Genomic DNA, 23,862 nt, shown 5'->3' with positions numbered 1-23,862 from the left:
ACAATCTAGTGAGATTGTTTTTTTTAAAGATTTATTTATTTATATGAAAGTCATAGTTACATAGAAAGAGGAGAGGCAGAGACAGAGGGGGAGAGAGAGAGACAGAGAGAGAGAGAGACAGAGAGAGAGAGAGGTCTTCCATCTGATAGTTCACTCCCTAATTGGCTGCAATGGCCAGAGCTGCGCCAATCTGAAGCCAGGAGCCAAGAGCTTCTTCCAGGTATCCCACGTGGGTGCAAGGTCCCAAGGACTTGGGCCATCTTCTACTGCTTTCCCAGGCCATAGCAGAGAGCTGGATCAGAAGTGGAGCAGCCGGGTCTCGAACCGGCGCCCATATGGGATGCCAGCGCTTCAGGGCAGGGCGTTAACCCACTGTCCCACAGCACCAGCCCCATAAATAAATCTTTCAAAAAAAAAAAAAGAACCCCACCCTGGTTAAAATGCCTGCTCCCATGTTGTACTGCTTGGGTTCCATACCCAGCTCCGGCTCCTGACTCCAGATTCCTGCTGATACAGGCTCTGGGAGGCAGCAGTGTTGACTCAAGTCATTGGGTTCCTGGCATCCACACGGGCGACGCAGCTTCAGCACAGCTCAGTACTTGCTCTTGCAGGCATCTGAGGATTGATCCAGCAGATGGGAGCTTAGCTGCCTGCCCTTCCTCCCCTGCGTCATCAGTGCCCCCTCACACGGGGTCAGTCCTGGTCTCCAGTATCCTACACTTTATCTACAACCCCCACCCCACAGAGCCACCCAGGAGCCCTTGAGGCTGACACCTGTGCCTGCTTCCCTCTAGTGAGGGGTAGCGGAGGGGCAGAGGTACAAGTGAGCTGCTTTGCATTGCTTGAAAGCCCCCATGGCCCCCTGTGGTCCCCTGCACCGATATCTGGGTGGCTGACAAGGAAGAGAAACCCACTCACCCCCAGGTGCACCCTCCACTCTGCATGCTCCTTCCCAGCGCTGCGTCTGATTGGTGGTCGGTTCTCAGCACCTCCTCCACTCCACCCACCAGCCCCGCCAGGGGAGTCCCCATCACCTCTGACCTTGCGTCGGGTGCCAGCGGCCTCTGTGTGTGGGCACACCCCACAGTCTCCTAGGTCAGTCAGCCGCCTCACCTCCACCACCTCCTTCCTGTCTGACCACGCCCTCCTGCCCGAACTGGCTTCTCTGGGTTCCTGGGCCAGACATGCTCCAGTTCTCCCTCTTTAGAGTCTGTTCCCAAATGAACATCTCAGCCTTGACTCTGATCTGCTGTATCACTGACCCAGCAACTTGAATTTCAAGAAATTTTTTAATTAAAGAATTTATTATATATATTTAGTTGAGAGGTAGAGAGAGAGAGAGAGAGAGAGAGCGAGCGAGAGAGCGAGAAAGGTAGCAGTCATATACTGGTTCACTCCACAAATACCCACAACAGCTGGGGCCTGGCTGGGCTGATGCCTAGAGCTAGGAACCCAATCCGGGTCTCCTTCATGAATGATAGGAACACAATTCTTTCAGCCATCGTCTGATGCCTCCCTGCACCGGCATGAATCTAGAACAAGAGCCAGATGCAGGACCTGAACCCACACACTGCAATGTGGGATGCAGATGTCATTTTTTTTTTTAATACCAATTGCTCCCTTATCTTTGTATGTATTTCACTAACTTTTTTTTTTAAAGATTTATTTACTTATTTATTTGAAAGGCAGTTACAGGGAGGCAGAAGCAGGCAGTGGATATCTTTCCATTCGCTGGTTCACGCCTCAGATGACCACAATGACCGGAGCGTCACCAATCTGAAGCCAGGAGCCAGGAGCTTCTTCTGGGTCTCCTACGTGGGTGCAGGGGCCCAAGCACTTGAGCCATCTTCTACTGCTTTCCCAGGCCGTAGCAGAGAGCTGGATCAGAAGTGCAGCAGCCGGGACCTGAACCGGCGCCTATATGGGATGCAGGCACCGCAAGCAGCAGCTTTACCCACTTTGCTACAGCGGCGTCCTCCAGACGTCATTTTAACCACTAGGCCAAATGCTCACATGAGCAGATTCTTTTCAAAATTTTTTCAATTGTTTTTAAAATTTATGTTTTATTTGAAGGCGCAGGAGGGGTGGGGGAGGGGGGAAGAGAGAGAGAGCTTCCATACGCGGGTTCACTCCCCAAATGGCTGCCATGGCCTAGGGCTGGACGAGGCGCCAGGAGCTTCATCTGGGTCTCCCACTTGCAGGGACACAAGTGGTTCCCGTAAGGGAAGCTGGCATCGCAGGCGACGGCCTAACCTGCTAAACCTCGCCGCCGGCCCTGTCTTCGCTTTTTGATTGGTTGGTGCCCTTCCGCATCATCCAATCAGAATGAATCTCCGGGACCCGCCACCTTAACACCGAGGCTATAAATAGCCCGCTGAGCTTCCCCCTCGCCATTTTCTCCGCGAGGCCCGGCTTTTCTGTCCTTCGGCCAGGGGTTGCGCGGTCACCTAACGGCCGTGCGGGGCTCCAGCCCCGATCCCTGGATCCCTGGACAGGACGGCAGCGGCGGACGCCGGCGGGAAGGGCGGGCCCGCGGCCGTGCGCCAGGTGAGGGCGCGGGTTCGGCCGGGCCGAGAGCTTTCCCGCGTCCGCGCGGCGCCGGCTCCTCAGGCCTGGCGAGTCCCGGTGTCCGCGGCCGGAGCGGCGCCGTCGGCCCTGACCCGTCCCGGAGCGGGAGCCGGGAAGGGAGAGCGAGGACCCGGCGTCCGCGTGGCTCCTCTCGGTCAGCCCCGGCCGGGCAGGGCTCCTGCGGAGACGCCGCCCGGCGGCCTCGGCCTCTGAGGAGGGAGCGACGCGGCCGCGCGGCCCCTGGTGGCCCGGGGTCCCGGCGGTGCCCGCGGGGCGTGGACACTGAGGGGTCGGGAGGAGGCGCCTCCGGGGCGGATGGTGGGGGACCCCCGCTGGGCGGGGTGGGGTGGGGGTCACGATGCCCGCCCGTGCTGGGAATCCTCTCCTTCGGGTGTGTCTGGTGTTGTGTCCGGGGTTCACGGCTCTGCTTCGGACTCGTTTTCACTTCAGGGTAACAAATCCCAGCCGCCCTCCCCTCTCTGCGGAGGGCACGTTCCAGGACCCCCAAGCGACCCCTGAGGACGCAGATCGTATGGAACCCTGTGTATACCATGAGTTTTTAAATGTACATCACGCAAGGTGCATTCGTAGGTTACCCGCAGTGCAGGTCAGGTGTTTAGACGAGAGGTTCCGATGCTGGTTCCGAGGTCCATGTCTCATATTGCAGTACCCGAGTTTGCGACCCGGCTCTGGCTTCCGACTCTGCCCACTAATGTGTAGCTTGGGAAACAGCAGGTGAGGATGGATCGTGTCATTGAGCGGCTGCTGCCCACGTGGTAGACCCTGATGGCATTTTTGGCTGCACACACGTGGGTAGTGAGCCAGCAGATGCGAAGTGTGGCTCTGTTTCTCAAGTAAAATTAAATAAATAAATAAGGCGCATTAGAGATTTAAAGCACCAATCTCCTTATAAATATGGGACAGTTGTTATAACTGGTGAAGTGAAAGTAGTGACATTGTTATAGAGGGAGAAAATAGATTACTTGTATTTGGAGCTGCAATAGTTTGCTGGTTCCTAAAACCAATGGGTTATTTCTACCCTTTATAGCTTAAGAAAGCCATATTACTGTGTGTCTGAGCATGTTAGCCGTTTTTGCATACTTCCTCAGTGAGTAAGGAGACTGAAGTTTCTGTTTTTACATTCATAAGCTAACGTTGTCTCTTTACAATGCATGTTTCGTGAAATGATCTTAGAACTGAGTGATAGGGAAGAAGGTAATGGATATGAGTGATTTCCTCGTGTGAAGGAAAGAGGGATGTTATTGATATGATATGGAAGTTTTCCTTGTTGTGTTGTGATTAGTAAGCAGATGCAGTGTATAGTGTTAATTCACAGGTTAGACTCTGTTAGGATGGTCGTAGGTTTGGACCGTGAGAATGATGTCTTTTTTGTGAACAGCCACCTGATTAAATTAATGATTGGCGCTGAGGCTGAGTTAGTTAGGTTTGCCAGGGTTCATCATGCTGCTGCTAGAGGTGAAACTGTTTTGTAGTCCTTGGGCAAATCGTGAAGTTTGCCTGTGAATAGAGTTTGCAAGACAAAATAATATTGCTGATGTTAGGCCATGGGCCAGTGTTAGAGCTGTAGCTCCTGTAAATCTTCATGATGTTTGAATAAGGACAGTCACAATCACCAGTGTTAATGTGGCTCACTAATGAAAAAGTGGTTAGTGATGCTAGATGTGTTTGACAGAGCGAGATGGCGCTGGTTAGGGGTTTCCTATTGGGCTCCTCTGGGAAGTGAGAAGGCTCTCTGCTCTGTTTAAGGGATTTCAGATTGTAGGGACTCATGTTATGCTGTAGCCTCCTAGTTTTAACAGTGTGACTGCAAGGAATATTGATCTGGCAATAGTGGCCTCTACATGGACTTCTGGTAATCATAGGTGAAGACCATACAGGGACATTTTTGCTTTTTACTATCAAAGTTATTATGCATGGTTTCCATTTAAATGCTATTTAGTTTCCTCATTGGGTAATAGTTACTTGGGTTGAAATTACTGTTGATGAAAAGTATCTAGAACAAAATTACTTCTGTGCCTGTGAATGTCATAATTAAGAATGCCTATAGATTAATATTTAAATATAGCTTTCTTTCATGGAAGTGGTCCTTTAGAAAGGGGATACTCACTAGGATTATTAAGGGAAGCTGTGAGGTGGTATCAAGAGGAGGGTCAGAGAAGAAGCTGGTGAGAAACTACTTATTTTATAATAGGTTTATTTATAATAAATAGGATTATGAGGTAGTGTATAAGCTCTGTGTTTATGTTGATTCAGAGTATGATGTTTTTGAGTACATTGTTATGGGAATAAGTGTAATTGTAAGTTACATAATTCATAGGAGAAGGTTTAAGTTTGTACATTATCTGACCGTAAGTGTTGGATGCTATTAACTGTGTTTGGCCCACAGTGGCTTCATAGGCTACAAATACTAGTAGGCAATGAATATTATACATGATATGATAAAATGAGCATTCAGGATTACAAGGATTCCTAAAGTGAATGCATATAATATTGTGCCTTATAAAACACAGAAGTGACCATATATCAGTATACTGATAATATTCCTAGTAAGGATGCAATATATGCTAAAATATTTATACAGATTTAAAGGAATATTGGTGATAATAGAATACCTTAACCTAATGGATTGAAATTTCAATGATTATACTCATTCTAGTCCTTTTTGAATTCATTCATAGGCTAGACATAGGGCTAAAATGGAAATTATAATTAGTGCTATGGTAAGTGTAAGTGTTGGGTTTTTTATTTGGGTACTCATGACAGGAGAAGTAAGATGGTAATATCTAAGGTGAATACAAAGGCTGTAATGGCTAAAAGAGAATTTATGGAGGGTAGTAGTTGGGATGATGCTATAGGATCAAATCTACATATTGTATGGGCTTTATTTTTCTATGTAGATATTTAATTACAGCAACCAGATTACGGTGGTTCCAAGAAATAGCACTAAAGATATATTGATTGTCAGGGAGAGAGTAAGGTTGATTATTCTTTTCCAGGTTAAAACTGAAGATAATACATTGGAAGCCAGTAGCAGTAGTTAACATTAAAAGAATATGATCCTCATAAGTGAAGGGAGATGTGTCAGGGCCGGAGCTGTGGCATAGCGGGTAAGGCCACTGCCTGCAGTGCCGGATTCCCATATGGGCGCTGGTTCAAGTTCTGGCTGCTCCACTTCTGATCCAGCCTCTCTGCTGTGGCCTGGGAAGGCAGTGGAAGACAGCACAAGTTGTTGGGCCCATGCACCCACATGGGAGACCTGGAAGAAGGTTCTGGCTCCTGGCTTTGGATTGGCGCAGCTCTAGCCATTGCAGCCAATTGGGGAGTGAACCAGTGGATGGAAGACCTCTCTCTCACTCACTCTCTCTGTAACTCTGACTTTCAAATAAATACATAAATCTTTTTTTTAAAAGAGATGCATAAGAATAATCAGACTATGTCCACAAATTATGTCAGGCATCAGTTTCAATGCCAAAATGATTGGTTTGATATCAAGTGAAATTTTAATTGTTATGAGGTGAGAAAGTAAGATTTATGATTACAAATAGGCTGTGCAATCCTGTGGCTGTGAAGAGTGTTGAACTATCCACAGCCTCAGAGATGGTGAAGGATATGTTCAAATATTCTGAAGTTTGTAGACTTGTAAAACCAGCTCCAAGTTTGATTGATTAGTGGAATTTGTATGATATTTTTGGTTTCTTCTATGAAACTATGGTGAACTTGGGTAATTGATACTCCCAAGACTAATAATTCTGATTATTAGACACAATTCTAGTAGCTTTAGGGCTCAGATGCCTGTTGGTAGGTAGCAGCCCCTTTGCTTTAGGACTAGCCATGAAGGATGGAATGGATAGAAGAATCCAGCAGAGGAAAAAAACTCCTGATAGAATGAAAAAGATCATTTCATATCATGATCCTGGCCCCTAGTTGTACGCTCTCAGACTATATCATCATCCTTGGTATTAGTTCCTAGGCCAGGAATGATAGAGTAAAAGAATTAAACTGGAAACCTATCATTAGCTGTATGTTAGAAACAGAGCTGACAAGGGGTTTTGTGGTGTAGCAGGCTAAGCCTCCACCTGCAATGCTGGCATCACATATGGGTACTAGTTCATGTCCTGGCTGCTCCACTTCCAATCCAGCTCTTTGCTTCTGGCCTGGGAAAGCAGTGGAAGATGGTCTAAGCACTTGGGCCCTTGCACCCATGTGGGAGACCCAGAAGAAGCTCTTGGTTTCGAATTGGCTGAGTTCTGGCTATTGCCATTTAGGAGTGAACCAGCCGAGGGAAGACCTTTCTCTCTGTCCCTCCCTCTCTCCATTGGTAACTCTACCTCTCAAATAAGTAAGTAAGTAAGTAAGTAAATAAATAAATAAGTAAAATCTTAAAGCAATAGCTCTGACAATGCCTTTGTTTATGGTCGGGGCTGGGGTTAACTGTATGATAGCCTGAGTTTGGTGGGTCATTAACCATGAGAGTGGAAATATGGGCACTTGGATTGGGTTACAGTGAATTAAAGAACAGCTAGAATTAGAATAAATCTGATTATAGCTGTTGCAGAACTGATGCATGTCAAGACTAAAGAGGCTCTGCCAATAAAATGTATGAGTATGTGAAGAGCTATAAATAGGCTGATAGTTTCAATAATTACTATCAAAGGAATAAATGAGGCAGGTGCACCTTGAGGGAGGAAGTGGCTAATGATGCTTTTGTTTTATGGCAGAGGCCAGTAATGACTGCTTCTGCTCAAGGCGTGACAGCTAGTCCTAACAACTGATAATTGGGCTGTGTGAGCCATACAAGGTAACTGTCCTAGCTGATTTGTTGAATCACAGAAAACGAGTGAGATTAGTATTAGAGACCAGGTTCTTCTTTCAGTGATGTGAATGGTTATTTGTTTAAGAATGAGTTGCACCCATCACTGTTGAAGGTAGATGAATTGATTGTTGACCAGGCAGTTGGGAGATGGGATTAAAATATTAGGGGAGATGATAATTACAGTGCGTAATCCTGCTATTGTAGGGGTAATGAAAAAAGGTGAGCGCACCTTCATTCTGTTTCTCATGGCATTTCGTCTTGGTGATTCAGTGTATTTTGGTGTGGGTTTGGGGGTTAAGTGTAGTTAGTGAGTTTTAGCTGGAGAAATAAAGTGCTAATTTTATTGAGATCATGCTAATTAATTATATTGGTGAGTCTAATTGTGGCATTTCATTACAGAAATATTTTTGCTTTCAGTATTAAACAGATGCTAGTTAGATTCATAATGACATAACAGATATTTGTCATTTTTCAAAATGTTTTAGTGTTGCTAGTTCAAAGACATGGAGATGTGGTTGGACCCACACACATCAGAGCATTGTCATAATATAAACCAAGTGGAGTAGATGTGAAGGTTGCTTCACACAAGCACCTTGGGATGGGATTTGTTTTTAGATCAAATGGTGTGTCAACTTCTGAGTGTAAGCCATCTTCAGATGAAAGTAATGTATGGATTGGCATTTCTATAGGTATGACGACTCTGTTATCCACTGTATCCTGGTTTCAAATCTTCTATGGGATTATATAAGAGCCAGAGTTTAAGTCATCATATCTGTATATTCACAGCTTCAATATTGTTGGTGTCCTGTATCTTTTATGGTTAAGAGCTGTTAATTTCATCTATCCTATGTATAGAATTTGTAATTATGACTGGGCAATTAAGATTTGAGTAATAATAATAAAAGACAACACTGTTTCTTCTTGGGCATCTTTGGTTGTCAACATAGGTGAAACAATGTGAAGAACTCAAGAGCTAGCTAAGAATAAGATTAGTAGGGTGGGCCGGCGCGGCGCTGGCACACCAGGTTCTAATCCCGGTCGGGGCGCTGGATTCTGTCCCGGTTGCCCCTCTTCCAGGCCAGCTCTCTGCTGTGGCCAGGGAGTGCAGTGGAGGATGGCCCAAGTGCTTGGGCCCTGCACCCCATGGGAGACCAGGATAAGCACCTGGCTCCTGCCATTGGATCAGCGCGGTGCGCTGGCCGCAGTGCGCCGGCCGTGGCGGCCATTGGAGGGTGAACCAACGGCAAAGGAAGACCATTCTCTCTGTCTCTCTCTCTCACTGTCCACTCTGCCTGCAAAAAAAAAGATTAGTAGGGTGGAGTCATGAGGGTGTAGTTCTTCTGTAATGGATGATGTAGCATCTTGGAATGCTAGTTGAAGTGGATATGCCATAAGGATCTGAAAGATTTCAATCTATAAATTAACCTTAACAAAGTTATGTAATATTTTTACTTATATTTTTATCAAGGAAGGGTTGTAAGGTGTTCGATTCCTTCCTTTGTTGTTTTTTAAATTATTTTTTCTAAAGATTTTATTTATTTATTTGAGAGGCAGAGTTATAGACAGAGGCAGAGACAGAGAAATGCCTTCCATCCGTTGGTTCAGTCCCCAAATGGCTGCAACAACTGGAGCTGGGCTGGCCAGAAGCCAGGAGCCAGGAGCTTTCTTGGGGTCTCCCATGAGGGTGCAGGGCTGAAGCATTTGGGCCATCTTCTACAGCTTTCCCAAACCAGAAGCAGAGAGCTGGATCAAAAGAAGAGCAGCCAGGACATGAACTGACACCCATATGGGATGCCAGTGTAGCAGGCAGAGGCTTAGCCTTCTGTGCCACAACCCCTGCAGGATTCCTTCTGTTGTTAATTTAGGATTTTACATAAGCTGGCTCTTCAAGTGTGTGATGTGCTCGTGAGCACTGTGTAGTCATTTGAGGTTTCTGACAGTTAAATTACTGTGACTTCTTGTTCTGGGGCAAAAACTTCTCAAATAACACAAATTATTACTATAATAGCTCTTAATGAAATAAATGACCCTGGGGTTGGCGCCGTGGCTCACTTGGTTAATCCTCCGCCTGTGGTGCCAGCATCCCATGTGGGCGCCGGATTCTGGTCCCAGTTGCTCGTCTTCCAGTCCAGCTCTCTGTTGTGGCCTGGGAGGGCAGTGGAGGATGGCTCAAGTGCTTGGGCGCCTGCACCCGTGTGGGAGACCAGGAAAAGCACCTGGCTTCTGGCTTCGGATCGGCACAACACGCTGGCTATAGCGGCCATTTGGGGGGTGAACCAATGGAAGGAAGACCTTTCTCTCTGTCTCTCTCTCTCACTGTCTAACTCTGCCCAATAGTTGAAAAGAAAAGAAAAGAAAGAAATGACCCCGTTGATGATGCAGTATTTCTTGTTGAAATTTCATCAGGAAAGTTGGAGTATTGTCATGGTATGCCCAATTATGCAAGAAAAATATTGATTTATGCTACAAATATAATTAAGTAAATTGTAACTCAGGGAGACTCAAGTGTATATGCTGAAAGTAGTAAAAGTCAATATGTGACTCCTGCTGCGATTGTGAATGCAGATCTACAGACAAGACACAGTGGAAATGTGGTGTGGCACAGTATGCGTCATGAAGAACGGTGTCTAGGAATGAGTTGGCTAGAGCAATGCCTTGGGCATCTAACAGTAAATAGAAAGATAAAACCCAAGGCTCACTGTATGGGTGGGATCATTTGATATTACCTCCATATGAGGGTTCTAGTAAACTAAACATTTTACTGCTAAAATAGCAACACTTATGTGGGAAAAGCAATGATCATGAGGCTAATATGAAATATGCTCATGTGTCACTGTACATTCCTACCACAAATAATATGGTGAGCTCAGATAATGAACTCTAAAAACTAGTGGATATTATAGCTCAAACTATTCCTCCATGCTCCATTGCTTCCTTTTTTTTCTCAGAATATTAGGTTACAATGTGTGGAATTATTCCAAAGTCTGGTAGAATACTGCAGGTCCTTTGGGGTGATCAAAGAATCAAAGAATAGATTTTGGTATAAAACTGGGATCTTCTTCCTGTTTGGTAAAAGAAGTGGTGTTTAGATTTCAGTCTGTTAATAGTATTGTAATTCTTGTTTCTAGTACTGGAAGAGATAATAGGAGGATTCTTTCTCTCTCAAATAAATAAAACTTTAAAGGAGAGAGAGAGAGAGAGAGAGAGAGAGAGAGAGAGAGAGAGAGAGAGAGAGTGTCCCCTATCCACTGGTTCACTCCCCAGATGGCTGCAGTGGCCAGAGCTGTGCTGATCGGAAGCCAGGAGCCAGGAGCCTCTTCGAGGTCTCCAGTGCAGGTGCACAGTTCCAAGACCTGGGCCATCTTCCACTGCCTTCAGGCTCTAGCAAAGAGCTGGATTGGAAGTGGAGCAGCTGAGACTCGAACCGGTGCCTATATGGGATGCTGGTGTTGTAGGCTGGGGCTTTAAGCTGCTGTGCCACAATGCTGGTCCCAGGAGGATTATATTTGTAAATAATAGTGATCCTACAAATGGTTGGGGTGTAGTAAGTGATTTAATATTAACTATCATGATGAAATTGGTGGCTCCAAAAATTGATGAGATACCTGCCAGGTGAAGTGCAAAGATAGTAAATCTACTAAAGCTCCTGTGTGTGCTAGATTATTGTCTGCAGGTGGCTAAACTGTCTATCCTGTTCCCACTCCAGCTTCTATAGAAAAAACAGCAGTAATGAAAATGAAGGGAGTAATAATACAAAGCAGATTATCTACTTGAGGAAATGTTGTATCTGGGGCTCTGGGCATTGTAAATGTGGACAGTGTGGGTGTATTTGAGTCAAGTGTGAAGATTTGACTTAGATAGCATTTAGTGTTTATATTTTCATATGCTTTCTAGTGGAATAAGATGGGTTTTACCACATGTCCAAGTTCTTTGAAAGTGGGTCTTGGATTGTGGTGGGCTTGCACATCCTATGTGACTTTGGAGATATGCCATTCTCAGTATGGGCTTGTGGTTATGTGTGCAGAATATAGGTGGAAATGTGTGGTCGTACTTGGTTGAGTGTCTGTTCTGCATTGACCAATGTGTCACTCCTTCTGACAATACTACATGGGTTTTATTAGTTAATAGAAAAATGTTGACATGGAAGGCACTTAATTCCCATTTTCTGAAATTGCTTCAGTTACCTTAGTGTCTTTCTCCATATATGATTTTTTAAAAAGATTTATTTTATTTATTTGAAGGAGTTAGAGAGAGAGAGAGAGAGAGATCGAGAGATCTCTTCCATCCGCTGGTTCATTCCCCTGATGACCTCAGTGGTTGGAGCTGAGTTGATCTGAAGCCAGGAGCCAGGAGCTTCTCCTGGGTCTCCCATGTGGGTGCAGGGGCCCAAGGACTTGGGCCATCTTCCACTGCTTTCCCAGGCACATTAGCAGGGAGCTGGATCAGAAGTGGAATATCTGGGGCTCAAACCAGTGCCCATATAGGATACCAGCACTGCAGGCCAGGGCTTTAACTCACTGTGTGCCACAGCGCTGGCCCCCACATGTGATTTTTTAAAAAATAAATGTGCATACCATTTTTCAACCAGGGAAGTTATGTAACTTGCTTTTTGCATTTACTATTTTGTCACTCGTGATTTCCTCACTCAAACACAAGTTGAACTGCAGATCCGTAGTATTGTGTGTACGGACGTACAGGAATTTATTTAAGGTGCCCTCTCTCACTGAATGTCTGAAATCCCCACCTCTCAGATTTTCTAATTTTTTTAAGGGAAAAGGTTTATTGTCATGTGGGGGAAACCTGACAGGCAGAGGGGAGAGGGCAAGAGAGTAAGCGAGAGAAAGAAGTCGAGAGAGACATGAAGAGAGAGAGCACGTGTTCAGGAAGCGTGTCCTATTAAAACTTTGCAGGGGGCTGGGAAATAGCAGCGAATCCTATTGGAGTGGGGGTGGAGCTGACACCTGTGGTTGGGCCATTTTGTCATCTGGCTTCTAGCAGTGGTGGTGGGGGCTAGAGCTGAGGATGGTGTCCAGGGAGTAGATTTGCACCATTTTACTAAAATTCCCCCCACCTTTTTTTTTTTTTTAATAAAGCAAGTGTTGCCAGCGCTGCGGCTCACTAGGCTAATCCTCCGCCTAGTGGTGCCGGCACACCGGGTTCTAGTCCCGGTCGGGGCGCCGGATTCTGTCCCGGTTGCCCCTCTTCCAGGCCAGCTCTCTGCTGTGGCCAGGGAGTGCAGTGGAGGATGGCCCAGGTGCTTGGGCCCTGCACCCCATGGGAGACCAGCAAAAGCACCTGGCTCCTGGCTCCTGCCATCGGATCAGCGCGGTGCGCCGGCTGCAGTGCGCCGGCCGCGGCGGCCATTGGAGGGTGAACCAACGGCAAAGGAAGACCTTTCTCTCTGTTTCTCTCTCTCACTGTCCACTCTGCCTGTGAAAAAAAATTAAAGCAAGTGTTATACGGGGTCACATCAGCCCCCAAAGTCCAGGAGGGGTGGAGGGATGATGATCTGTCTTTAGAGCTACTTTCTGTTGACATGGGACAACAAGTTACTCTCTGCTGGCATGGGGTGATGCCTCAAGCTGCTATCTCCTGGGTGGGGAGCCAAGTATATCCCTGCAGCAGCATTGGGTTTACCACCTGACTGGTGCAGGCTTTGGTTCGTTCCATTATCACCTCCTGTAAACAGACACTGTAGTATAAAAGACAGGGTGAGGATAGCAGCCAGTGGTCATAAGAGTGGCATTAACTAAGTAATGAGAGGATTTCATAGAGGAGAGGAAATGAGGGGGGAGTCTCTGGACTCTGTAAGACTGTTTGATGGATGTAGTTTTGCCTGACCTTATTGATTAATATAATAACAACACAGTTAAGGTCCATCTATTCCATAGTACCACATCGGTTAGTGAGGCAATATGGCTTTGGAGACCTCAGATGGCATCAACTGAGGTCTCGATGGGCCTAGTGACCTCCTCTTGTAACTGTTGGAGTTGTTTGCAGTAGGTTGGTTGAGATAACATTGTGGCCGAAAGCTGCTCCTGAGACCACTACTGAGGACAGAGAGGCTGCGGAGCTGATCCCAACCAAGACTGGGAGAAAGGTCGCTCAATTCTTGTGGGTAGAGGGCCTTGTCTGTAGAATCTGTGAATTCAAAGAAAATGTGTTCATGCATCTAGAGTTGAGGGCCTTGTCTGTAGAGTCTGTGAATTCAAAGAAAATGTGTTCATGCATCTAGAGTTCAAGGATGAGCGGCACAGAAGGAAATGAAAATGAGACTCTCACCAATCTGTAGAGACAGCGAGTCTACTTTTCTTTTTACCCAAGGAAGACCTTAGGCCAACGATGCCCTAGTCAACAGTCAGCCACTCGGGACTGCCTCTGAAACAAAAGTTCAGGCAGCTGGCAGACAGGTCCCAAGGTGACTGTGGGCTGGGGCCGATGTGCCATGGACAAGAAGTCCACTGGAGACTGTTCATTGTGTTAGGCTTAATGGGGCAGAATATCCATGAGAGTGGATGGACACCCCTCCAGAGATTCCTAAGGAGGAAATCTGATAGGTGACAGAGCAAGGGGCAGTTAGGGAAAAGGAGATATGTCTGGAAATAGTAATTAACCTGGTAAGCTGGCTGGTTTGCAGGGCCAGTAGTGTTGATCTTTATTTCATGTGGGTTGGGAGAGATACATCTAGGAAATGCTCACTCCTGGGACCAGGAAATCGAGAACTTGAGCCAGAGGAGGTTTAGAGCTGAGACAGGAGAAAGCTTGGACATAGGAAATCTTCCACTTTTCCAAATGTTCACAGATAGAGATCTTGAACTGGTTGTCAAGGTAGGAGACCACCGAGAGGAGGATTAACTAGAACATGGGGAGAAGCTCTCCTGGTGACCTGTAGAATCAGGCAGATATTGGGGATCCCTGAGATCACAGCCATCTGACGGGAGGATATGGGAACAGAGGGTGGGTCATTACCCATGCACCCATTGGAGCCCTGGACATAACCCATAGAAGGGAAACGGGGTTGAGTTGTCACCCACACATGCTATTGCCTGGACACAGAGTATGGAGGCATGAGGCCGTAGGAGATGTGGTGCCTGGTACCAGGACTTTGGGGCAAAGTTGCATAGAACCATAACCCATAGAGTCTAAATAAGAGGATCCTCCACCTGCCACGTCTTACTGTTGGGCACCAAAAAATATGTTGTGCCCAGATCGTTAGATCCCCACAGAGACCCCCAGAGAGTCGATTACACCGAACTGCAAAAGCAAGGTTTATTCGGGAGTACAAGCCGTGACAGGGACCCCATCCAACCTACCGGCACAGCGGAGGAAGGAGTGAGGCCCCGGTCTTTGTTTGGGAGAGTTTTTAAAGGAAAAAGGGGCTACATCAGCAGGAAAAAAGAGTTACATACAGCATGGAAGCTCTGGGTACAGGGAGTTACTTTGTTTAGCAATCTCTACTGTGCTGTCCTTGGTCTACCGAGCTAGCTGTCCCTGGTAAGCTTTGATATCTCCGGAATGCCTGAACGCCTGCTTTTACAAGGACCCGGGTCTGCTATGGGAAATGGAGGCTGCTTTTTTTATTGTTTTAAAATGGAGTCACTTTGGTTCTTCATTACCTCAGAAATTTGGAGGGCTGGTGTGTGGATGGAGATTGCAGAGTGTTCAGAGGTGAAGGAAGTCCGGGGTTGAGTTTTGTCGTTGGCAGAATTCCAGGATCTCAAAGCAGCTCACATCCCCGAGAGGAAAGCAAGGTTGAGGGCAGAGTCTGGCCCCAGGTTTTGGAGCCAATGAAAGGTCACCACAAAACACACCAAACACCAGAGTAAGGGAAAATGTTTATCGTCAGGTGGGGGAAACCTGACAGGCTGGAGGAGAGGGCAAGAGAGATCAAGAAAGAGAGAGCAGATTTTCTCATTACAGTAGGTAATGCTGAAACCAGTATCTTTTATTTTTTTTTAACTTTTATTTAATGAATATAGATTTCCAAAGTACAGCCTATGGATTACATTGGCTCCCCCCGACAATGACTTCCCTCCCACCTGCAACCCTCCCCTTTCCCACTCTCTCTCCCCTTCCATTCATATCAAGATTCATTTTCAATTTTCTTATATACAGAAGATCAGTTTAGTATACATTAAGTAAAGATTTCAACAGTTTGCACCCACATAGAAACACAAAGTGAAAAATACTGTTTGAGTACTCGTTATAGCATTAAATCTCAATGTACAGCACATTAAGGACAGAGATCCTACATGAGGAGTAAGTGCACAGTGACTCCTGGTGTTGACTTTACAAATTGACACTCCTGTTTATGGCATCAGTAATCTCCCTATGCTCCAGTCATGAGTTTCCAAGGCTATGGAAGCCTTTTGAGTTCACCGGCTCTTATCTTGTTTAGACAAGGTCATAGTCAAAGTGGAGGTTCTCTCCTCCCTTCAGAGAAAGGTACCTCCTTCTTTGAAGACCTGTTCTGTCCACTGGGATCTCACTCACAGAGATCTTTCATTTAAGTCTTTTTTTTTTTTTTTTTTGCCAGAGTGTCTTGGCTTTCCATGCCTGAAATACTCTCATGGGCTTTTCAGCTGGATCTGAATGCTTTTAGGGCTGATTCTGAGGCCAGAGTGCTGTTTAGGACATGTGCCATTCTATGAGTCTGCTGAGTATCTCGCTTTCCATGTTGGATCACTCTCCCCTTTATTTATTCTATCAGTTAATATTAGCAGGCATTAGACTTGTTTATGTGATCCCTTTGACTCTTAGTCCTATCATTATGATCAATTGTGAACAGAAATCGATCACTTGGACTAGTGAGATGGCATTGGTACATGCCACCTTGATGGGACTGAATTGGAATCCCCTGGTATGTTTCTAACTCTACCATTTGGGGCAAGTCAGCTTGAGCATGTCCCAAATTATACATTTCTTCCCTCTCTTATTCCCACTCTTATGTTAAACCTGGATCACATTTCAGTTAATTTTCAACACTTAAGAATAACTGTGTATTAATTACAGAATTAAACCAGTCATATTAAGTAGAACAGACAAAAAAAAATACTAAGAGGGATAACGTATTAAGTTGTTCATTAACAGTCAGGGCTATGCTGATCAAGTCACCGTTTTTCATAGTGTCCATTTCACTTCAACAGGTTTCCCCTTTGGTGCCCAGTTAGTTGTCACCGATCAGGCAGAACATATGATATTTGTCCCTTTGGGACTGGATTATTTCACTCAGCATGATGTGTTCCAGATTCCTCCATTTTGTTGCAAATAACTGGATTTCATTGTTTTTTTTTTTTTTTTTTACTGCGGTATAGTATTCTAAAGAGTACATATCCCATAATTCCTTTATCCAGTCTACCGTTGATGGGCATTTAGGTTGGTTCCAGGTCTTAGCTATTGTGAATTGAGCTGCAATAAACATTAGGGTGCAGACCACTTTTTTGTTTGCCAATTTAAATTCCTTTGGGTAAAGTCCAAGGAGTGGGATGGGCTGGGTTGAAAGGTAGGGTTATGTTCAGGTGAAACCAGTATCTTTTAAACATTTCTTTAAAGAAACCCAGAAATTACACATGTTTCTAGGGCACCACTTAATGGGCAGGCAGCATCCTTTGCGTATGTGCATTCGCACAGATGATCCCCATAGCGTTGGCTGTTTTCACGCTGCTTCTGTGTTATGTTTAAACTTCAAGTGGTCAGGGTCATTTGTCATTTCCCTTTTGTCCTCTAGGCTTTGTTTTATTCCTGAAAGCCCTTCTCCAATCGGGAATGCCAGGATCACACTGGTGCTGAGAGTCCTGGGTTTTCAATGTGGGAGGCCTAAGACACATGGTTTCTAGTTGTTTCTCAATGAGTCAGTGAGCCCGTCCTCTAGGTAGCTACATTGGCCTCTAGGACAAGGGAGTTATAGGTAGAGCCAGCTCTGTAATAGGGCATAGTGTTCAGGGTCTGGGCCTGGCTTCTGTAAGTCCCCAAACATCCTCCTTGAAGTCCATTCCTGGTAGGGTTGTCCATCCAGCCTGATGCCATGTATGTGTACTGTCTGCGTGGTGAACTGAGAGCACAGTGTGAGGGAATGTTCTTAGGTTAGAGGTCAGCTTCTGCCAGACCCATTGGCAGCTGAGAGTCTAAGCTCTGACTTAACCAAAAGATGGGTTTTCCTTCTAGTGAACATCTTTGGAAAGAGCGTTCAGCTCCCTAATGAGCTACCTGTTGCCATAGGTAGTTCAGTGACATGTCCCTGGTGATTGGTGTTGCCATGGACCCATGGACATGGCAGTGAAGGGATTTCCTGGGTGTGTACGCACTCAATATTGCCAATACTGGAGGGGAGGCCCAAATGGCCTTTAGACAAAGGAAGTAAATGTGTGTATGTGTGTGGTTGTGTGTGCTTTGCTGTGTATCTAACTTATTTGTATATGTACACTTTCTTGTTATACTCTCATACATGTGGGATCAGGTGTTTTTATGCTTTACTTATTCCTGTGATGTACATGTTTGTATGTATTTGTGTTTGTAGAAATAATGTTGTTAATGTATTCTTTTCTCCTAGGGAGTTGAAGCATCCTGGTTGCAAGAATACAGGTAAAGGAACCATTTTCTGTATGTTTATAGAGTGGTACAAGTAGTCAGACAGTTAAGTATATATCTTTAAGAGTTTGTTCAATGTCTATGTACATTTTCATAAGTGTATACAGGCCAGGATTTCTATAAGAGCACTATTTTAGTTATGAATACCATACAGAACAGAACCTGCCAATCATGGGCCAGAAATGTGCAACCCTGGCTGGGTTGAGGTCATAGGAGCCCTTGGCTGACCATCTCCCTTCCTGTACGAGAGTGTGGGGGCCATCAACATCCAAGGAGACCCTCGGAAGTCCCACGTTATCCTCAGGGCACTCTCACATGGCAGACTTGTGCCACCAGCCTTATGTCACCAGAACTCAGGTCTTCATGGACTACCTCCAAGTCAGCCTCAGAACATAGCTCTCTGTGTGAGAAAATTCTCCACAGAGAGGGCTAGCTTCAGTTCTGTTGGTATCTGAGTTTCTCAGACTTGTGGCTGATTCACAGGATGTGTTTTTCTTTTGGTGGAAAGAGTGGCCATCTTTCCACTAAGATTCAGATCCCTGTTATCATGGCTGTTTTGGTGGAAAGGCCCTGGTGATTGGTGTGCACTAAGGGGCCCTGGAATGGGCAGTGAAGGGCCTCCAGGTGTGTTATACCCCAAGCTTGCCAGTGAGACGTGGAGGGCCCAATGCCTGGACAATTAGATTATATAGACTATACGTGTATCTAAGTGTGTCAGATTGTGTGTGCTCCCCAGTGTTGTGTGTGTAGTTATTTGTATATGTACATTGTCTTGTTATAGAATCATGGATATAATACTCATGGATTTATTTCTCTGTTACTTACTTTGGAAACATATGTTTGCATGTATTTTTGAGTATATACAGCTCTAGAAATAATGGCCATAGTACATTCCTCCCTTCTGCAGTGTCAGATTATCCCATATAGCTCCACAGTTAAAGGAACCACTGTCTGTTCTGTAGACCAATAGGAGTACATACACAGTTATGTACACTTCCTCCGCAGTTTGTTCAGTACATGCACACATTTACAGATGTGTGTGTAATGCGTATTTGTCTAAGAGTTTTAACTTTTGTTGTGGATACGATATGGGTTTCCACCTGTCAATGTAGAAGCAAGGGACTTCTGGAAAGATTAATGGCCTGGGGACTGGGGATGACCCATGGCCTTGCTCCTGACTTCTGGCTATGTCCATGGGCAACATCTATGTGCACACACATCCAACAGTTTTTCCAAGTGTCTTGGCCTAGGATTAGTGGGTCCTAAAATAGACAGTCTCCTTATGCATCCACCTTGGCTTTCAGACCAGACATCCAGCCTGTGACCTGGTGAGGGGTATCTTTCACATGGGGGTGTTGTCAGTAAAGGGTGGTAACCAGCCATGGGTCCTGAGCGCCTCAGGTGTGGGAGGCGTACAGCATGTGGACTCCAGGTGTTTCCAAGAGAGTCAGTGAGCTGGCCCTGCAGTTCTCCTGGGCAGTATCTCTAGGACATGCTGCTTTGGCCAGAGCTGGCTTTCCCAGAGTGTGTAGCCTTCAGGCCTGTGCCATTTCCTGGTCTCTGAGAAGTCCCCAAACAACCCCATTTTGGTTGCACTGTGACAGGACCATCCCTCCAGCCTCATGCCATCTGACCTGGTGTCTAGGTTTACTACCTACAAGGTAACCTCCCCAGAAACACAGATTAGGGGGAGAGGCCAGGCTTCACCTACCCTTGTTGACCCGGGAGTCTTTAAGTGCCACAAGTTTTCAAAATGTGAGTTTTCTTTCTGGAAAAGAGTGGCCAACAATCCACTGATGTTGAGGTCCCTGGTTTCAGGGCTGATGCACTGACACGTCCATGGTGATTGGTGTCATCCCATGGTCAATGGAACTATCAGCAAGGATCTCTCTGGGTGTTTCTGACCCCCATGCTTTCCAGCACAGAAGAGGAGGGCTCAGTGGCCCCTCTGTGAAGAGCTTGAGTGTGTGTGTCCAATTCTGTATGAGCTCTTTGGGGCTGTGTATATTAGTTTTGTAAGCCCAATGTGTTGTGAACGTCAGGTATGTGGATGTTACAGATTGGTTTCTATCTGTATTTATTTCTAGGATACATGTTTTATGTATTTGTGGTGTGCACATTTGTAAATTAAAGGTTGTCCTGACTTCCTCCTTCCTTTGAGAGGGAAGCATCCCAGAAGGAAGGATGCAGCTTTACAAGTAAAAAACAACTTTCTTTTTCTTTTTTAAAAAAAGATTTGTTTATTTGAAAGGCAGCACTAGAGAGAGGAGAGAGAGATAGAGAGAGAGAGAGAGTGAGAGAGAAAGAGAGAGAGAAATCTTCATCCACCGTTTCACTCCCATGGTGGCTGCAACAGCCGGGGCTGGACCAGGTAGAAGCCAGGAGCCAGGAGTTTCATCCAGGTCTTCCACGAGGGTGTAGGAGCCCAAGCACTTGGGACATTGTCTGCTGCTTTCCCAGGCACATTAACAGGGAGCTACATCAGAAGTGGAGCAGGGGCTAATGCTGTGGCATAGTGGTTAAAGTCACCTCTTTTTTTTTTTTTTTTTTTTTTTTTTTTTTTTTAATTTTTTGACAGGCAGAGTGGACAGTGAGAGAGAGAGACAGAGAGAAAGGTCTTCCTTTTGCCGTTGGTTCACCCTCCAATGGCCGCCGCGGACGGCGCGCTGCGGCCGGTGCACCGCGCTGATCCGATGGCAGGAGCCAGGAGCCAGGTGCTTTTCCTGGTCTCCCATGGGGTGCAGGGCCCAAGCACCTGGGCCATCCTCCACTGCACTCCCTGGCCACAGCAGAGGGCTGGCCTGGAAGAGGGGCAACCGGGACAGAATCCGGCGCCCCGACCGGGACTAGAACCCGGTGTGCTGGCGCCGCTAGGCGGAGGATTAGCCTAGTGAGCCGCGGCGCCGGCCTAAAGTCACCTCTTATAGTACCTGCATCCCATATAGGTGCCAGTTCAAGACCTGGCTGCTTCACTTCCGATCCAGCTTCCTACTATGGCCTGGGAAAACAATGGAAGATGGCCCAAGATGGAAGATTCTCTCTCTCTCTCACTCTCACTCTCTCTCTTTCTCTCTTTGCCTATGCCTATACCTATGCCTATGCCTCTCTGAAACTCTGCCTTTCAAATAAATAAATATATTTAAAAAGTGGAGCAGCTGGGACTTGAACTGGCACCCTTATGGGATGCCGGCACTGCAGGCAGCAACTTTACCCACTATACCATAGTGCAGCCCCACAATATTATTTTTCAAAGCATAGAGGTATTTATAAAGTTATATATGTGTCTTTAAACATTCATTCAGTACTTTCACACATTTCCTTAAATACATCAAGGGAGGAATGTGCCCCAAAAGGTTACTTTTGCTACATATCCCTTGCAGCACTCAAATTCCCATTAATGAACCAGGAGTCGTCCGGAAATCTCGTTGACATGAGATCCGGGGACTCATGGCTGATCTAGATGCTCACTCTGTCCCTATCTCCTGATCTTAGATGATGCATAGACAGCTCACATCCCTGTGCCCTCCAACAAGGGAGATAACCCACTCACCAGCAGAAGGTCCTTTATTAGACCCATTCTTGTGCTCCTACCTGGTTTTTCATGCTTTATCCTCAGCCTCTGGTGTGGGGGTTTGTTGTCTCCCACATGTCCCATTCGAATAGCCAGTAAACCAGCCACAGGTCTGTAATGCCCCTCCAAGTGTCGCTCCCCCTCTTCATGGAGGAATGACACTAAACCCTGCCTAGGCTTCATATCCGAGTCACGGCACCATTATGTCGCTCCCCCTCTTCGTGGAGGAACGACACAGGACCCTGCACTGTTCTTTCGTCTGCTCGGCCCTCCCCGGGTTTGCTGCTGGTTCTTCCCGGGTTGGCTACCGACCCTTCCACCTCCGTGGAAGGGCGGTTCCCCCTGCCACATTCCCCACTTCCACGGGGGAGCGGCACACCGCCGGCCGGCTCTCTGGGGGCTGCACAGGTGTTCCCCTTAGATGTTCCCCTTAGATGTTCCTGGTGCATGCCGTCTCTCTCCTCCTTTATAGTCCTCCTCCGCCAATCCTAACTCGGCTGCCCACACACCGAGTACGCTGCTCTCCAATCAGGAGCAAGTCCTACAGTTTATTGGCTGAACTGGAGGCAGCTGTGTAGAAGCTGTTTTCTCCTCTCCCAGCGCCATATCGTGGGAGAGCAGATGCATAGAATAAGTCTTAATTCCAGTAACTTAGTCTAGTCCGAGTTGCTCCCCACACCAAGCACATGAGAGGCTTAACAGGAGTGGTTTCCAGGAAGTTACTTCTCTGGCCTCCTGCTCACTGTGTCTGAGGCTGTAGCTCCTGTTCCACCCACTGTTATCCCTTTTAGACTTGCTGCCTCTGAACTATCTGCACCATGCACAAGTGCATCAGGAGGCCAGCCCAGTGCCTCCTCTGCATGCCATGCCTATGTTTCTGAAGTCACAGGTGCACACCATGCCATCCATGAATCCTGCCAACCGGTGCCTGGACGGTTTGGGGAGAGATCACCTGTGCATGCTTGTAGGGTATCAGAGGCTTGAAGAGCTTGTATGATATTAATCTTGTCTTTTGCTAACAAGCGATGCCATGTGTATGTGTTTGTGTGTGGGGGGCAGGGCTAAGATGCAGCTGTGGGGGTCAGTGTTGTGGCACAGCAGGTTATCCTGCCACTTGCAATGCCGGTATCCCATATGGCCACCAGTTTATGACCGGCTGCTCCACCTCCCACCCAGCACCTTGCTAATGCACTTGGAAAAGCAGTGGAAGATGGCCCAAGTGCCTGGGCCCCTGCACCCACGTGGGAGATTCAGATGAAGCTCCTGGCTTCTGCCTTTGGCCTGACCCAATCCCAGCTGTTATGGCCATTTGGAGAGTGAACCACCAGTAGATGGAGGATCTCTCTCTCTCTCTCTCTCTCTCTCTCTCTCTGTCTCTGCCTTTCAAATAAATAAATAAATCTTGAAAAAGAAAGATGCAGCTGTGTACCTGGCTCAGCCATTCCACCAATGGGTGTCCCTGGACAGTGAGCAGTAGAACATCCCCAGGCTCCAGGGAGCCAGAGTTCATTCATGAACTCCTGGTTTGTGAGTATAAGATCATCATTTTGTTTTCCAAGCCACCCATCCTGTAGTGTGTGTGTATGTGTGTGTGTAAATCTTTAATTGCTCAGGAATTGGATTCATGACATTATATGGATGACAGTTTTTTCCTGTACATTAATTTTTATATATCAGCAAAGAAAATTCAAAGAGTACTTTTGCTTAGAGAGTTTATTTCCAAGGTAGTGCATTTAAGGACAACAAGGGCAAATCAGTAAGGATGATCCTTGGCCATTCTGTGTCAAACACAAGGAATTGTGGTAAGCCAGCTGTTTATGCTTGAACTTGGCAAAACTCATTTCTGCTGGAGTTGTGGACCTAGGTGAACCTGATCTTGCATGTACCTGTTTGATAGTCTAAGGGATTCAAAATGCATAGCACTCACTAAAACTAACTAACTAAAAAACATTTTGGTAACTGAAACCAAATTTTTCTGAAATAAGACTGATGTAAAAGTAAAGTGAAAATTACTAATTCTAAACTCAAATGCCACAAATATAAATAAAAAAAGCTCCTAAATTTTGTGATTCAAAGAAACCAAAAGAAACTAAAACTTAATGATCCTATGAATGAAATGGTGACTGATAAAGACAGGCTAACCAGTCACTCAGAGAAAAGAATTTTGTAGACATCATAGAAAGTAACTGCATAATCTCAGAGATTCTGATACTGACTCTTCATAGAAAGGGATTTTATAAATCTAGATTTGCAAAGTTGGGGGCCATTGTTTCCTTATATAACAGGCCTTCCTATGGAGTAG

At 46.1% G+C, this 23,862-nt stretch overlaps 1 long non-coding RNA gene across 14 annotated transcripts in view; it reads left to right on the top strand.

The window, feature by feature from the left end:
- The window catches only part of LOC108175821 (uncharacterized), a 265,995-nt gene that overhangs the window by 70,928 nt on the left and 171,205 nt on the right, over positions 1–23,862 (top strand). Inside the window, exons 1-2 of one of the 14 annotated variants that reach the window (XR_011383733.1) lie at positions 2,370–2,547; positions 17,952–17,983. The exons of 11 other annotated variants lie outside the window; for them this stretch is intronic. This is a non-coding gene — a long non-coding RNA (uncharacterized lncRNA). Of the gene's footprint in view, positions 1–2,369; positions 2,548–17,951; positions 17,984–23,862 lie in introns of those variants that run through there. 2 more of the 14 variants (XR_011383736.1, XR_011383734.1) reach the window with 2 other exon arrangements.

This window comes from Oryctolagus cuniculus, chromosome 17 (genome assembly GCF_964237555.1).
Source record: "Oryctolagus cuniculus chromosome 17, mOryCun1.1, whole genome shotgun sequence".
In the NCBI taxonomy this organism is placed as follows: domain Eukaryota; kingdom Metazoa; phylum Chordata; class Mammalia; order Lagomorpha; family Leporidae; genus Oryctolagus; species Oryctolagus cuniculus.
The sequence above is the reverse complement of the archived record's forward strand: the minus strand, read 5'-3'. Positions and strand labels throughout refer to the sequence as shown.